The sequence below is a fragment of the Dermacentor silvarum genome, chromosome 10 (assembly GCF_013339745.2).
Source record: "Dermacentor silvarum isolate Dsil-2018 chromosome 10, BIME_Dsil_1.4, whole genome shotgun sequence".
NCBI classification, from domain to species: domain Eukaryota; kingdom Metazoa; phylum Arthropoda; class Arachnida; order Ixodida; family Ixodidae; genus Dermacentor; species Dermacentor silvarum.
The window spans coordinates 68953995-68968477 of record NC_051163.1 but is presented as its reverse complement, the minus strand read 5'-3'; the positions used below and the strand labels follow the sequence as shown (position 1 = coordinate 68968477).

At 44.3% G+C, this 14483-nt stretch overlaps 1 long non-coding RNA gene across 2 annotated transcripts in view; it reads right to left on the bottom strand.

The window, feature by feature from the left end:
• Positions 1-7597, bottom strand: part of LOC125940842 (uncharacterized) — a 61359-nt gene extending 53762 nt beyond the window's left edge. The window contains exons 1-2 of one of the 2 annotated variants that reach the window (XR_007464043.1): positions 4790-7597; positions 322-2518 (exon numbers count right to left, since the gene is read on the bottom strand). This is a non-coding gene — a long non-coding RNA (uncharacterized LOC125940842). The remainder of the gene's footprint in view (positions 1-321; positions 2519-4789) is intronic. The other variant, XR_007464042.1, reaches the window with a different exon arrangement.
• Positions 7598-14483: the final 6886 nt, after the last annotated feature.

Genomic DNA, 14483 nt, shown 5'->3' with positions numbered 1-14483 from the left:
GTAGGCAATGTGCATGTAAAAAAAAATACAAAAATAAATGCACTTATATTTAGTACACTTGTGTGTTTTTTTCTAATAAATTTATTGTTGGACAGTGAATCAACACAACATTTAGGAAATTGTTCATAGGCTGTGAAATTTCTCAATAAATTATGCAGCAAATATATCGGTTTCCATTAAATGTCAACATGACTTTCTTGGAGATGACCTCAGTTAATAGAGCATCATAACACAATTTTTATTTAGAATGCACTTGTCGTCCCTTGACAACTTGCCAGAAAATATGCATATCTCCCACCTCGATCCTTCATTGGCTGCTACCTGGATGGTAAGTACTGAATGCGGAGGGATCAGCGCACATAGACACTTGTTGTTTGACTACCAAAGACAGCTACTCATAACTGACAGCTGAAACTCGCTGAAATGCACTTAACAGCAGTACAATCAGTGTACGGGGTAAAAATAAATTCGAAAGACCTATTTTTAGTACTGCTTCAAGATTGTACAACATATTTTCTAATGAAGCATATAATGGTTGCTACAAACAGCATAAGAACCATAAATTCATGGCACCTGAATAAAACAACAGTAAAAGAAACTTATTTGTTAAAATAATGTGAAGAATACTGCCTTCTCAAAAAGTAAAAAGAATAGCAATGGTAGGTACGCTGTGCAGTAAAGCAGTATTGACAACGAATACCAGTAATGCGCAAAGTGAAAGCAAATGCAGTTCAAATAACCAAGTTCACAACTCGGGCATAATGTACAATGCAAAAAGGTGCTATACATGAAACCAGACAACATGTAGTCTTTCCTTGGATTAAGGAACGCCTAATCTTTGGGCAGCAGCTGCAATTCTTTGGGCTAATTGTATCGCTTTCTCTGAACACCATAAGATTCAAGAAAACAAGAGTAAAACTATGCATTTCCAAGATGCCAGCATAATCATGTATTGATAAACGCAACGTTAAAGGACACTGAAAAAAAAAAAAAAAAACTCTTTATCAGTCCATATCTAGCATCTATCACCCTGATGTCGCTACCTTTTTATTATTCCTAAATAACCACTATTCCAGGCAATCTTATGTTAACTAAGAAAAAAGTGCACTGTAAGGTGACTACTGCAATTAGAAAGAACACACATATTTCAGTGTTTCTTGCATATGTGTCACTTCAGGAAGATTAATATTTGATGTAGTCACCCTAATTTTGGCTTCAGATTTCAGCTTCTGCTAAGACACATATGAGACTAGAAAGAGGGCCAATGTTTAAAAGAGCAAAGCATCCATACACCACCTGCTATTTGCTGCTAACGAGCCACTAGTAAAAGAATTCTGTTCCAGGACACAACTGCAAAACTTCCCTGCAAGAACAACTATAGCGATAGGCTTTCGCAGCCCAGAAAAAAAGAAGGTAAGTCAACAGAAGCTCATTATGTCATATGGCCAGCTACATTCATTACGTGCTGACAACATTCACCAGGTACACAATATACCTCAGGTCACAGTCTTTATAAGGCTGTAGAAAGACAATGCAAATATAGGGTAACTTAGGAGAAACATGTCGATTGTATTAAAGCATATATAACTTTAACATTCATTGTACTCAACAGGAAAAAGAGGTTTACAAGGCACGTTAGGCTAATGCCCTTAAAATAAGGATTAGTGTTGAAGGCTTGAATCAAAATTTAAGCTGAGAGTACATGCACTTATATCAGGTGTCACTCTTAGTAATAAATGGCCCATATATAAGGGCCAGACACAGGGCTTGTGGCAAGAATAAGCACAGAGCACAAGACACGATACATGGGACATTTTCCGCAATCCTGCCATAGCCTGCAGCAGATGTATCAATAAATAAATAAAACGTAGCACAACAAGAGAAGGGAAAATGGAATTCAGAAAGGGCATTATGAACAATAAACTTGCTTAAGTTCCCACACTTAATATGTTGACCATCCTTGGGCGGCGCGCATAGCAACAAAACATTCGTGTGTTGTATTCTTTCTCGTTTTTCATTTTTGTGTGCTGTCCAAGAATAGCTAGTTTCTAACTCGCCCACTTTTAAGTCCTCGTGTAATATGTTAACTCGAATCTGGGCCATATATTTCTTGAAGAAAATGTACCAATACCAATCTCACAGAATAACATCGATTTAAGAATTTGTTTCAAAGAGTAAATAGCGTACAATGCTGAGACTCACTGGCATTATCTCGTTAAGAATGCACAATCCAACTGATACAATGTTGACAACACTGAAAGAAGGGACTGTGGTGGTGACCACTGCTTCAACTGTGGAGGCTCCTGGTCAGCAGTCTGCGGCGAGAAATCATGTTTTAAGGCAGGATGTGCCCTGCTAGCTGCTGCAACTCTGGCTGCCACTTCGGCGGTGGTCTTGGCTGTCAGCTTCACTTAACGCATGCATCCAGCTGTGGCGGCTTGGTGGGCACGCACTTGCACTCTTTGAAGTTGCCAGATTCCTCACAAAGGTTTGGAAGCTGCAGAAGCACTGGCTGCACCTGCGTGAAGACATTGCATGAAGAGCATGAAGACAACACTGCCACCAGCAGGTACCTTAGGTGCCATGCAAAACACAGAAAATATTTTTCTACGGCTGCAGTGACTTTTGTTTCTCTTTTGTGAAAATTGAATATAGGTGCCATTATAACAAAGTTGTTCCTAGAAAACATGCCCACATGTTTTTTTGTTTTGTGAAGGTGTTTTCAGATGATCAATACTCAAACCAATTATAGTATGGTACCTGCCCGGATGACACAAAAATTGCCATGAATGATCCCAAAAAGATCCACACCTCCCTCATCCCAATGAAGATGTCCAGTGGACATCCAAGCAATGTCCTAGTCAGCAAGGTCCAAGAAACTCACCATCGCGGACATGACTGGGATGTGAAATCAGCGTGCAAAGTATTTTCTGCAAATGTGCATCAGGAGACGGCGAGCCAGATGAGCATGCATCTGCTTCCCAAATGAGCATCTCTTTAAATTTACTTAATATTTTAGGTTATGCTACCAAAGTTGTCCAAATGACATCACACCAGGGCCTTTTCTCGGCTCACACAATATACGGCCTACTAAAGGTTTGGCATTTCAGTCTCCGAGAAAGAGAATGACATTTCAGATCATGTTCAAATTATAACCCAAAGGTATAATGTATAACCTAAAAATACAGCCGCCCGGGCAGGCGCGCGCGGCATAGTACGTGGCCTCCGTCCTCCCTACCCTCCCCTCGGAGCCTTGCAGCCCAGCGCACACAGTCACTCGGGCAGCGCAAAATACCCCCTCCCCCCCCCACCCACCCTGCCTTCTGAATGTTGCGTGTGACCGGAAGACGGTGCGCTTACTTCCCGCTTTCCCCTCCCATGCTTTCACACGCACACAGAGCATACGACGCACGGTGACGATACGGAACCTCTCGGCGATGAAGACGGCAGAAATGCCCCTGCAGTGTCCATATACCTCCTATCATAAAAAAAAAAAACAGACAAAGTCCTCTCCCAGTCTTTTTTTTTTCCCCCTCCGGCGCTCTCAACCAATCAGATAAGCCAACCTTGAGTCTTCACCAGGTATCCAGAATAGCACCCCCATAAGCTGCATTGGCAGATATAAAATCTCTTGCATTGCTGCGTTGTGTGATTGCACTCAAACGTTTTTTGTGTTGTCATTCTTCAGTATGTGCCTGTGCCCCCCCCCTTGTGGTCCTCAAATGTCCACCTCTGAAAATTTTTCTGGCAAGAACCCTGCACCGTTGACACAAGTTTATGAATGACGTATGCACTGCAGTGGGGCTTCTCTTTCGTGCTTCTTTGAGAACACTCGGCGCCACCTAGCGCAGTTGCCGCATAGCCTCTGCGTGGCCATCCAAAATGCGTGGCGCACCAGTGCATGTGAACACTAAGAAACGCGTCATGCGGCACCTGGGCTTCTCTCGCGCGCATTTCTTTCTGGACTTGCTTTGCCATCTAGTGGCACTGACGAGAAGTCCACACGTGGCCTCCGAGACGAGAAGCGTGGCACACCTGGTGGCCGCAAATGCCACGAATCGTTCCCTCACTTCCTGCACACTCAGCGGCACATACTCAGTGGCCCAAGTTGGCAAGAGGTTCATTGAAGAGCGGCACATACCCAATGCATTCACGGTGCAGCCCGCTAAAGCGCTGGCGTGAAAGGCATTCACTGAAAGCAGCACGTGCTCCATGCATTTGTGGCGCAGTCTGCAAATGTGTCGGGTTGCAGTCCTCGCGGAACCCTTGCGATGCGGGTTCGATTCCACTCAGCGTCGAAGAAATTTAAGTGATCTTTTTCGTCGCCGTAGAGCGGCAGTGGCTCATACCTAGTTACCTAACTTGGCATTAAAGAGATTCCTTGAAGACCAGCACGAACTGAGTGGCACATACCCAATGCTCCAAGTCGGCGTCAGAGTTTGTTCGAACAGCAGTACCCACCAAATCGCACATGCACCCATGTGGGCATGAAAGAGATTTGTAGAAGATGGGCACGTATGTACAAATTACCACATACTCAGAGACCCAAGTTCGCTCGATGGTTGGTTTCAAACGCTGTTCCCTCACCCTAGCAGCTCGATGCACTACCCATTCGCCCCCGGACTACCTAGTGACCCAGGCAGGTAGGAAATTGGTTAGATACAAACATACAAAATACATGCTAGTACATACATACATAGTACATACATACATGCATACATACATAACCTCCGGAGAGTTTGAAGTACACAAAGAATGCTAACGCATTGAAAAAATGCAAGGCCCTAACCTTTAGGGCTTCTTCCATGCGTGGCAGGACGTGTGGATAAAGAGTTTCCCCTTCTGCAAAAAGGACACACCGCATTGCACATAGGAAAAGGGTCATTTTCTCGTGTGGGTGCGTAGATGCCTTTTCAGGTGGGAACTCTGAATGAATGTGCTCGGGCAGAGGTGGCACTGGTAGGGGCGCTCGCCTGAGTGTATGCGCAGGTGTTTTATCATGTCGCACTTGCTCTCGGACTTGTAACTGCACAGCCAGCAGGAATGCAGCTGCCTGTGCACGGACACGAGCGAATCGTACTGCTCGAGGGAACCCGACGGCAAGGAACCTGCAAAGTCACAGAGCGGACAAGAAAGCAATGCAAATGAGGCTGAACCTGGCAATCATAAAGACTTGGCACACTTGTGGGCAAAATACATGATAACCTTTGACTCCCCAAACCACACCTTGGCTACAGTGCTTACACGTCTTGGCAAAGGTCTTGGCAACAGTGTAGCACAAATGTAACACAAGGTCCTATTGCTCTACACATACCAATTTCTTCTGTCAATACATAGAAGTTAAATTTGGCATGAAATTTTGATATTATGCCTAAACAGTAAAATTACTCCATGTATTTTAACACTGCATTGCACACTCACCTATTAAACTAAGATGACACTTTTTTCGCATCACAATTTGATATTTCAATGCATGAATAAGTCGAAAAGAAATATGAATATGAATGAAATTAATCTGACAGAAAATGAGAAACATAAAAAAATAAAATAAAAAATAAACACAGCATTTATAAAGGTTAGACTGGCACTACACTTGCAAGCGGAGGAGAACACTGACACTTTTCTGTGCATTGAACAAAAAATTTTTTCTCTCTACAGAATTGTAAACAAGCACAACTATGTTTTCATTGCTTCAGCAAAAGCAAAGTGAAACTACAATGTACTCAAGGTAACTTATCCACCAGTTTTTATTTCTGTCGCTGAAGCTAACACAAACACGCACAAACTAAACACAGATTTCTGAAGACAGGCAGAATTCCATGCTATATATATAACATTGCCTGGATTACGTTCTCCGCACAAAGTAAGTAATATAAGGATTAAGATATATAGGCGAGCCAACTGATTTGATAGTAGTGTTTCCTTTTTGATATGACAAAAGGGCAGTTTTGCCACTTGTACAGAGGGCAACACTTGCCGTTGATCCACACCAGCTGCTAGATTTGGTGCGTTTCTTTTGTAGCGGCGTCACCAATCACAGTTGTTACCTTCGCCCCTTCTGTTTCACCTCGAACTACAGAGACTTGCGCTGTATGTCACCTGCCGCACATCAGTGTGCATAAATCTTTGTTGTCTGCTTTAGCTTACACCGCAGATGCTTACGTGTGGACATTCACTTGTCCTGATCATTCTGCATGAATGTTCTCACTCAAAATCCGCACAAAGTATTCGCATGAAGCCTTCACTATCGCCAATCCACAGCCTTTTCAAGCTATTAGTAGCAAATAAGCCATCAGGAATATCTAGGCTTTTGCTAGATTTTGCGCATGCCTAATGATGCAATGATTATTTGAATAAGCAAACAAACTTGTGGATAACATTGCAGCGAAGATAACTTAAGAGACAAAAGAAGTACAACTAAAAATGCACTATAACCAGAAATTATACCTTCCGTTTTCCAGCTATGTTCTTAGGAACATAGGTGCAGCTTTTAGGAACATTCTTACTTCACTCACTTAGCAACCCTTCGATCGTATGCGACACGAAAAGGAAATTTTTAAATTTCATTTACACCTACACTGTCATCCGAGAACAAAACTGTTCATGACTTCTCTAATTCACCATTGAACAAGCTTGACCTAAAGCCATTACATGCTCAACGAGAAATCCCCTTTGATTTGGACAAAACGTAGGAAAACCGACATGCGCAAGCTTAGGACTAAAACCATGGCAGAAACAATACAATGCACCACAACAACTGCAAAGCATGACAACCGTTTGAGACGAGTGGGTGTCAAATGAAAGAAACTGATTTAAGCTTGCAACACTTATCCAACAATCGAGCACTGCAAAGCACATTTTTTAAATCAGACCAACACGCAGCTTCGTTCATTTCTTGTCGCCTGCTACGCAGCGCTCTTCGGCTGAATAAGAGCCACTTCTCAAGATAGCTGTGTGCTATTCAATTTCAACGGCACGTAGCATGCTGTATTTGCGCTAGCAGCCTGGAGAAGGAAAGGAGGGGAGAAGCATTGCCAAAGGTCTGTTGTGCAGAGGGTTAGCAGCAAGGCAGAGAGCACGGCAGTGGCATAATACGCGAGCTGAGGGCAAGTGGGTCTGCTGCATCGTTAACAAAAATGAGCAAACGCATTAGCCAGTGCCAGAGACGGCTCTCCTGCATATTTTGCTCCGTGGTTCTCTACCAGTACATTGCCCTGACGATTACATCTCAGTGACTGCTACAAAACCATTTCTTTTTTTTTTTTAATGATTTCTGTACAATAACGGGACAGCAAGCGAATTTGCCATTACACTTGTTCCAGAGAACAGTCATATCAACAGTCATATCGCTGCCCCAATGCTAAATCAATCCTATATCGAATTGCGTCATGCAACGGAGCAAACAAGTGAATTCTTTCTGTGAAGAGTCTGGCGAGCTGGTTTCCTGGCAAATCCTGAAGCGGACAATTTCTTGGAGGTTTCATAGGAAGCATGGAAACATCTGTAACAGCACAAAGATCACTGTCAAAGTCAGCACAAACAGTAACAACATAAACATTTCCCCTTCGAATTGACAATAATATTTAGGCTGGGGTCATGATGCTACACATCACAGTATATTAGGATCTCATTTATCTATTACGAACAATTATTAATTCATGCCAAGCTTCTTAAGACTGGCTTATATATATATATTTTTTTTTTTTCAATCTAAGAGCATCGTTGTCTTGAACACAGATTTCTATTTGCCCTCAGTCTAGATAACAATGGCACCTTTTCCAAACACCATGTGTCCCAACGCTCCTGCCAGCACCCATTCAGCACATAAAAAGTTTCATTGGCAAGTACTGGTAAAGGCTCTTCTACAGTCACAGAACAATTATGATTTCCTTGACTTTTTCATCAGTAAAAAGCTTTAGAGCAACAACTTGCCATGTTGTTATGCACAGGCTACAGCACCAGATACTGCCTATACAAAGGCTTCATGTATTTGTATGAAACAGTCACACAAGGCTTGTCAAAAGGTGCTCCGTATGCATTACAACACCACATGGATGGAGTACAATCGAATCTCGTTAATTCGAACACGCTTAATTCGAACTGCCGGTTTATTCGAACTGACACTCTGGTCCCGTCAAAGTTATGTGTATTTCAATGGGCGAAAACGCTCGGTAATTCGAACGCGAAAGCATTTGCGACGGTTAATTCGAATATACCGCGGACCGACAATGCTATCAGCAGCGCGCCGAATAACGCGGCGGTGCCTCCGACCGGCATTGCTCCGACACCGCCTAAGAGCAAAAGCTTAGGATAGACCCCTTCATGCAGTGGCGGAGGCCCAGTCCGGCCCACGAACTGCCCGCGTCGGCAAACGCTCCGCTTCCCGATAACAGTGGAAAACCAAACTTCAGGGAGCGGCCTAAGGGTACTGCCACGCTAGCGGCAAGAACGCGCGTCAAAAACGCGCGGCAACGCGTCATGCCGCGGGCGGCCAGGAATCGGGGGTTTTGCGGCGTGCCGCGCGAAATGAGTTCGAGACCCATTTCTGCGGCAAATGCCGCGTGCCGCGAGATGAATCAATCAAGAGCGACGAGGGTGACGTCACGGAGCCATCACAACCGGACCGCCGCCGGTCCGCGCCGGGTTTTCAATCGAAGATTGTCGTCTCTCGCATGAAACAGCGAGCGCTCGCGGTGTTGCTCGCGCGTTCGGAGAGCGCGGGAGATCTTATCGCGCTGCCGCGCGGCAACTTGCCGCTCGCGGCATGACTCGCGCGTTTTTTGCCACTAGGGTGACCGGACCCTAAGCTGGCGCCGGGCCGGCTGGACCGGCGGCTTCGGCACCCCACGCCGGCAAACGCTCGCTTCCCGATAACGGCAGAAAACGAAACTTCAAGGAGGCTAATCTGCGCCAAACCGGCTGTACCGGCGGTGCTAGCGGGCGCGCACGGAAACAGTCGAAGGTGAGGGAGCTGCGAGGGAGTTGAGAGAGAGGGCGAGGGGAGCTACCGAAGCGGCGGACATAGCGGCGGAGTTGCCGAGGCCAAATCCACTTTCCTGCCGCCCTCCTCCCTCAACCTCGACGGTCTCCGCACGCGCGCGCGCCCGTCGCCATGTCGGCGCCGTCAGCTCCCTGAAGTTTCGTTTTCTGCCGTTGTCGGGATCCGAACGTTGGCCGGCGTGGGCGCAACTCGCTATGCGCTTGCGCGCCGCGAAATTTCACGACTCGCACCGTTCGTTCATCTTGCTATGGTGCTCGAATACTTCAAAAATACGTCCTCCCGTTAATTCGAACTTCTTTTAATTCGAACAAATTTTCGGGCCCCTTCGAGTTCGAATTATTGAGATTCGACTGTATTTGTCACTGCTAGAGAATAATGTAATGTGATCATTGTGACCCACAATACGTCCAAACATTTACAGGTGTCACTGTCACTAGGTTGAAAAAAACCGGTCAACAGGAAATACCCCTAAGCCTAGCTAATGATGAAAAATTTTGGCTGAAACAGCACAACCTGGTGGTGTGCCCCAATGCATATTAATTGCAACACTACCACAGTATAATTGGTGCCCACTTCTCCTGAATGTGAGTACAACTGTAGTTCAAACATATGTGACTGTATTTAAGCAAACTCTAGCACCTATGCAGTGGTATTTAGGGTGGCTAGATTCGTACTGCTACTATTTTTAAATTTTTTTGCATGTAGAAGTTGATCCATCAACAGATGAGAGGGCATCTCTCAGCAGCACACGCTCTAATCTGAGGATCAGAACTTGAACAAGACTGCTGGTAGCTATATTCAAGCATATTCCTTCTGACCGACTACTTTGCTCAAACACAAATTCCTTCTGACTGACTGAATTTTGCAAATGGTGATATGTTTTCTAGCATGTAAGAAAGAATAAGTTAGGATTAACTGACAAGGTATATTATGGACAAAACCACATCCAATCTCACTCCAACTCATAAAATCGTTTCACCTTGCATAAAACCTCCCGTGCAGTTTCACAAGAAGAATTTAATAAATAAATCTTCATGTATTAGGCACCGCTTTTCTGACGGAAAATGTAAATATGCTGCGATGGAAAGGCATGAATGTGCCCTGAAAATTTGTCTTGATGCGCATCTCATGTCTGGTGTGCCATTATGAACTCTTTGTCAGTTAATTTACGCAAGTCATCAATCCTTAAAGCTGCTGGTTTAACAGCCCAAAATGAACTTCACCCAGCATACGCAATGCGATATGCATCATTTTAGTGTGGCGGAACAAGGAGTGACGAAAAAAAAAAAAAGCCCTCCTTCGAAAGGATAATGATCCTGAATTTCAAAATTGTCATCAGATGTAGAAATGCAGAAAAACATAGATCCATACAGACCAGTACATTTGGAAACACTACATATAACCCCACGTGGAGTAAAAGGCAAGCTTTGGACCTGACTGAACAGCCCTGTTTGACAAAAGTTGATTCAGGTTTGTCACTCTAAATGAATAGCTCGCCAAGCTCTCTGGTTGCATTCCAGTATTTTTTTTTTAGGATCTTAAAGTAGGCTAGTTGGTTCATGGTAAATGAAAATTTTCGGCGTTAAGTAAACAAGGATGAAATAGAGACACGTGAAAACAGGACCTACACTTACTTTCAACTGAATTTTTAATCACTTGAAGGCACAAATATATGTGTGCACATCATCAGAAAATCACACGAAACCTGTCAAAAATTCAACTTCATTTTCCAATAGTGATAGTGATGGCGTGCTGATCCAACTACTTCCTCCCAAATTGATAAAATACGTCTCTATGATTTCACATTCAAGCTTATCAAGCACCCGTTTTAAAAACGTGGTGTTATGGAAGAGGAGTGCACTTTCACTGCTTGCAATGAAAGGCAAGGTGCCCACCAGATTGGCTAACAGACAGTGTGTGTTCTTGCGCACGCTCATTAAAGCATCTTCCAGTTTGGCCTATATAGCTCTTAATGCAATTTAATGGAATCTTGTACACAACTTCACTAGTGCAATTGGTGGACCGTAAAAAATGCTTTCGTTCATATAAACTGCATGCAATCCCTTATTTGCCCCGAATTTCACACAATGTAAAAAGATAGGAAGAAAATAAGGCGTAAGCATAGCTTTTACTGCAGCATGCAAGTTGTCACGCATTTGTTCGACAGCTGAAAAAATCACGTATAAAGTGCGTTTGTTTGTTATGTGTGATTGAACGAGAACTGAAGGCACAGCGGTATAGAAACCACAACTTCAGTGTATGGTCACACGGCAAGCCTGGATACACCGATAACAGATTGACAAAATGCACAAGGTACACATATACCTCAGGTCAATGAACAATAAGGCTGTATAATAACAAAGCAAATGTACAGAGTCACATAGGAGAGACACCAGAGTGGGGGAGAGAGAGAAAGCTCTGTACTGAAAAGCAGAGTGGTTATTTTCGCTTAGGAGTGAGAAACATCATCATAGTATTATTACTATGTTATTGTGTTATTACTATGTTAATTCTATTCTACAGGAAAAAAGGAGCTTACAACACAAGTTAGGGAAATACCCATTGAAGATGGATGAACATTCAGGGCTCGATTCTAAATTTAAGCTGTGAGCACATGCACTCCTGGTAGACAGGCTGTGGCGGGAATACCTGTGACATCAAGCTGTCAGGCAGAAAGTGCCCTGCTAGCTGTTGCAACTCTGGCTGTGGTTTCTGCCGTTGTCTTGGCTGTCACCTTCCCCTGTGCATGCAGATGTGGAAGCTTGGCGGGCATGTACTTGCAGTCTTTGAAGTTGCAAAACCGCTGGTTGCACTTGTGGGAAGGGTCCAGTTAGCCGCATTTTACACACGCCAAAACATTTAATACCAGCGGAAGCATTATATGCCAGACAAAGCACAGACTTTTTCCTTCCGCCGCTGCATTTTTTTAACGGCGAAGCTGTTTAAGTCAGCCTTAATTTATGGTGCGTAGCAAGAAACTACCAAGAAAGAAAGAAAATAAACTTTCTTGCCGAGGCCGGATTCGAAACCGCGTACCCCCGGTCCCAAAGCAAGCGTCGTAACCACTAGGCTATACAGCCACACCTGCAGAGCATGCAGTTATGCAAACCATATGATTCCGTTCGAGCATCGTCATCTTCGTCCACAGCTGGCGCGTTCGTAGGCTCGTGCTCTGTGAGATGAAGAGGTTTTGTGCGCTGTGAGAGTGACAGAGAGACGCATTCACGGAGCGGGTCCCCTGGAATGCGGTGTTGGCATTGAACGCGGTGTCCGCGTTGCAAGCTGCACTATGCAATGCGCAGTGACGACTTAAGTCCGAGATGCGTGAAAATAAATTATCATCATAGAGTATACAAACGGGAAAGTTTGTACTTGGTCGTAGAAAGCTTAAGCACAGCGAAATTGGCTGGCTGCTACTGCTAGGTATTAACTTGGTTGCTGCTAGGCCTTAACTTAGTTTAACTTAACTACGCATGTAAGAGGTATTCTCGAGCGATCATTTTTGGAGGCACCTTCCCTTTCGCGACATTTCGCGCGACTAGCGCTGGACGCGTCGGCGCCTACGAGCGACAGCGCTCCCGGCATGCCACTAACTGCAGGCAGGCTAACCAAGTTTGGTACAGTGCCAAGAACGCCGCTGCTTGCTGACGCCAAACGCGATGGAGGCTAGCCGCTCTATATCAGTCGGCCTGCTTTGCTGTGTCTTGAGCTTTGCGCGGCCTAGTGCAAGCTTTCGCATTTTTTTTTTAGTTTTTTAGGAAAACTGAAAATATGTGTCATTACAAAACACTTGCTTTGGAAAACACACTCCCACATTACTTATTGTTGTAGACAGCGGTAACAATTATCACGCTGCCTTGTAACTGCTGGTGGAAAATGCACATCATGCCTTGGTTTCTTTTCTTATCCCCTTCCCCCAACCCACCTCCTTTTTCGCATATGCACTTATATGCTCAGAGACAGTCAATAAATTGCATTTTTTCCAAAAGCTCGAACTGCGTGTCATCAACTTCAAGACATGCACCTGCATGTCTTAGCTATGCAAAATTTATAAATATGGATTGGTCACATGACAAATTCAATTTATGGTATCTGAATATTACCCATACTCACGAAACTTCTCCTAAGTGCTGTCTGTGAATGCCATTCCCAAAATGATCGCGTAATTATCACAATCATGATTAGGGGGCACACAAAACATCAGTAAATGAAAGAATGCTCCAGGTAAGTTTGCGAAAAGAGGCCTTGACCTTTTGGCAACAACATTTACCACACATGCAACTTCTGAGTGATGAAGTTATACAAGCAGAACAGAATTAAGAAACTTTCATGTAATTTCATGAGCAGCACTAAGCTGCTGATATTGAAATAAACGAAAAATTACTCTTTGAACAAGCATAAGCATTACTCTTCAGGCCAAATGCAATAAAATTTTAGAGCGTGTAAAAAGCCTAGTTTAAGATAATGTGGGTATAGAGAAGCCTCCGTGCAAAATGTAGCATTTGGAATTCGAACAGAAGCATCACGAAAAGCTCTCAAAGTCGTTTTTGATACTGAAACAGGAAAAAAAGAAAGAAGAGACGCCACCATTACTGCTTGCTGGAAGTGGTGCATGACCTTGGAGATTGCAACAGTGCACCCAAGCAATGTCAAAGGCCATGCTGCCACACAGTGCAGACACCGTGGCCACCCCTGGGTGTCACGATGACCCCTTTCGCCATCGAGACGTTCCGGACTACCGCAAACCAGCCCAAGGACTCAATTTCCATGGCCGCCCGCGGTTTGCTGAAACATCTCGGACACGGTGTGCTAAGAGTTAAATCAGCAACACCACCAGGTGCATGCATCGTCTACTTAAGTACTGTTCAAAGGCTGCTAACAAAATAACTATATCACTGGCTCTGCAGTTTTACCAATATTGGTTCAGTAGTATTACTACTCATTTATAACAAATTTAGCAAAAGTGAAATGTTGATGCACTTGGCTTTTAATGAAAGGCAACAAACCATAGAGTAATACAGTGCTGACTGCTTATAACGTAAGTCGCCGGAGTCGCAAATATCCGCACTATAAGCGGTACCGCACTATAACCAAAGCAACAATTTTCAAGGCCCGCACATATGCAAAACATGTGCACTGAGCCGCCTCGCGTATGCGACAGTCGAGGAATGCGGCTAGAACGTTTGCATTCAATTTACAGTCGAATGTCGTTAATTCGAACCAAATCACGCGGCAGCGCCTCCGACCAGCCTTGCTCCGGCACCGTCATAGAGTAAAAGCTTAGGAGAGACCCCTCAAGGATGTCGCGCGCGAACAAAGAAAAGAAAAAAAAAAAAAAATGCGGCGGAAATTTCACCCTCTCTCAAATGGCACGGTCGCCGATTCTGCGTTGCACTGGAACATGCGTGTACGTGCCGACGTCTCAGCCACGCTACCGTAGCCACGCGTAGAAAATGGCAGTGAACCCTGCTTTCTCCTTTAT